This window comes from Toxotes jaculatrix, chromosome 12 (genome assembly GCF_017976425.1).
Source record: "Toxotes jaculatrix isolate fToxJac2 chromosome 12, fToxJac2.pri, whole genome shotgun sequence".
Lineage (NCBI taxonomy): Eukaryota > Metazoa > Chordata > Actinopteri > Toxotidae > Toxotes > Toxotes jaculatrix.
Genome location: NC_054405.1, coordinates 4577935 through 4581410, shown reverse-complemented (window position 1 = coordinate 4581410; position 3476 = coordinate 4577935).

The window sequence follows — 3476 nt, the reverse complement described above, 5'->3', positions numbered from 1 at the left end:
GCCTGTGACTGAAGTCGGCACCTGTAAAGGCCCTGTAGGTGTTGAGGAAGTAGACAGAGACAACAAAAACAGCAGCACAGTGTCCTGGAACATTTAACGTTGTGTGCTTTCTTTTCACTCCTGGGTTTAGTGCACAATGACTCAAAGTCTCACCTTGAGCTCAGTGGTAACTGCAGACGTAAGATGTTCAGAACATTCCCCAGTATCAGTAAACAGTACCTTTGTAAAGACAACCACAGATAAAAGGTGAGGTCCAAAATGAGTTTTTGATCTTTAGCAGTTGTTGTGAAATGAATGTAATAACTGGACAGAGGGTGGCGTCAGAATGACAGTCTTCAGCAACCCATATCAGAAAGGTTACAACATGATAAACTCTTCTGATGTAGGTGGGTAAAGGCCATCAAGCATAAATAGATGTGTGGCATTATACCACAGTTGATAAGGATGCATTAAGCAACAGGTCAGCTCACCTGTGAGATTTTATTTTATCATATGTTGAGGTGAACAAAGATGAAAAAATGAGCAAGCCAGGATCAACATGGTGGACAGACAGCCAGACCAACATTACCACCCATGGAGCCACGCTGCTAAATGGCTTCTTCACTGCACATCCAACAAAGGCACAGTCATCATTTTGAGGATCAAACATCTGACCATTGTCCAACATGATAGAACATGTACTGGAGGTAGTACTGGGGCACTATTGAGGTCGTGAAAAAGGGGAGTCTCCCTGTGCTGGGTTGTTACCATTTGGAGCCATATTGACAAACTGCTACAAGGGGGTCATTGATCTCCTCCGTGTTCCAGACCGAGTGCTCCCAGGCGCATGATAAACCTGTTTCCACATCAGCTAGCTCCCTCAGCAGGACTCTCAGACTAGTGGAAAGCTAACAACATACCACACAGCTGAGAACAGCGTGCTGGTGTTCCTGACCAGCTGTTTCAGAATGGGACACGTCTCAGACAGCAACACACTCCTGGGTTTACACACACACACACACACACACACTGATTATTGTCATGTTTTTTTTTTTTTGACAAAGTCACAAATATTTGTTCAGTATGTCATAATGATGTTAGGATGCTGGTGTGTGTCTTAATGGAAAACTGCACAACATCACCGCCCTCTGATACTTTATGTGAAAACGGCTGTTTCCTGTCAGATTTTCCCATTGTCCTCAGACAGTAACACTGCACATAATGGACTGCAGAGGGAACAGACTCCACTCTGTGTTTTTTATATTGTACAGTGACAGAAAGCTAATGGAACATGAGATTACAGTGACAGGTCCTGAACACTATTACTAAACCAAGTAAGAAAACAGGTATTTGTGAAGAACCTCAAGACCCATTCTGGTTAAATTTAAATAAAAATAAAAACTAGAGACTTGAAACAGCTTAAGCAAAGACGATTGCTTCTGAAGGAAAAGTGGTCTTGTTTGCACACAACCTTCCTGTTTTTGGAGACTGCACTGAATACATAAATAAATAAATAAATAAATAAAAAGTGATGGTCTTTCAGTTGAGTGTCGTGTCAGAATAAAATGAAATGTGATCAGAATTACAACCTGTGTGCATCCATTTTGTCCAGGAGACTAGACTCCTCCTATTCCTGAGCTAAGTGACAGTGAGTAAACAGGTTTTGTCTCGGGATGGCAAACAGATTCTCTTCATTTCTTAAAAAACATCAGGAAAATGAAAGACAAATGCTGTGTTAGTTGGGAATATTTGTTTTTGGCCTTGAAGTGTTTAGACTTTGCTGAAAAGTGAATTGACAGGATTAAAACAAACAAAACTAAAAACAATACTAACTGCGTACCCTGAAGATTTTGCTGTACATCAGTAATTCGGACGAATGGCTTCCTACACTTTTAGATCCTCTCGATATATTTGGCTCATGTTCAGAACATAAAAACTTTATTCAGCTAAAGGGGTCAGAACACGCCTTTGATGAGGTCTACAAGTAACTGGAAGAGGACTCAAAAGACCTTACAGATGCCCCTGTGTTGCCCAGGCAACAGAAACACCATGCAAAATTTGGTGCTGGAGAGCCCACACACACATATTCCAGAGCCCGGTGGAGCATTATAGGACACAGTACTTTGAAGTTCTGCATCTAGTTGACGGTGAATTGGAACAGAGTTTTGAGCAGAGAGACCTGCATGTGGCGGCTGACATGAAGCACCTGACTGGTTGTTCTACATCGATGGACTATTTGTGGCAAAACACCACCACATTTTTCGGAGCTGCCCAAAGATACAACTACTTATTTTGGGAAAGCATTAGGGGAATCATGCAGTGTGTTCTCGGACGGCAGATTTCTTTGACATGCATGCCACTTTATTGGGACAATATGCCAGGAGGAATAACAGGAGACGACAGATGCCTTGACAGACGTGGTTCAAAGCCTGCAATGAGTGTGTGTGTGTGTCTCTATTTGTGTGAACACTCCTCTTCCTGAACACTTGTATTACCTTGTAGAGGTATGTGGACTGTGGCATTGCCCCCTGAAGGACATTCATTAATAGTGCTTTGTTTTTATTTTCAGACTCTTGACGTCCTGTATCTGGGTTCATTGTGGTGATTCCAGCCCAAGTGGCTCTCTTTTATTTATCTTAGCTTAGGGGATCCTGTCAGTAGTTATTTTATTGGTCCTAATAACTTATTTAAAGCCGTTTCACTTGTTTGTTGGTAAAATAGAGCCTCACACTATTGTGTGACCCTTGTCCATTGCAAGATGTTGCAAGATTGTAAGATGGATAATGTATTTGTAGGAATGAGAAATACCTTCATTCTGCTGTTTTCTCTGACAGTCATGGAAACTTAAAGGAGAATTATGTAGTGTTGTTTAAAAACACCCTGTTCATGATACATAATATATAATGTTTGGTGTCTGGATGTTGTTGTGGTTGTCAAACAACATTGTTGTACTGTGCTTTTGGTTTTTTGTAAAAAAAAAAAAAAAAGAGAACTGACAAAATCAGTTCAATTTTTCAACACAAAGGTGTTGAAAAAGAAGAAGAAGCCACTGTTCCCTGAACAGTGTAAATACAGGATAAACACTGATTGCACTTCATCGTAGACATGAGCAGCACGTGAGCAGTAAAAACGGGGTTGTGTGTCACCGTCGTTTTAAAAAGTGCTTTCTTGAGGCAGTGTTGAATTGGTAGTGCTGCCTTTCACTCAGCACATATTATTCATTTTCTTTCATTTTTCAAAACATGAGTCTGCTTTTCAGTGAGCAGTGCTCTGATGTCCCTGTATGAACCACTGAATAACGTCATTTCTCAGAAACATCAGAAAATGGTGACGTTTCTGTGACACACATTACACATCACAGTTTCTAGAGCCTGAGTCAACATGCCCACATGTCTTGTTTTGCCCAACCGTCCAAAGCACACAGATACTCAGTTTACTCTGTGTGAAAACTAATATTTACATCTGAGAAACTGAAACCAGGGAATTTTCAGCAACTT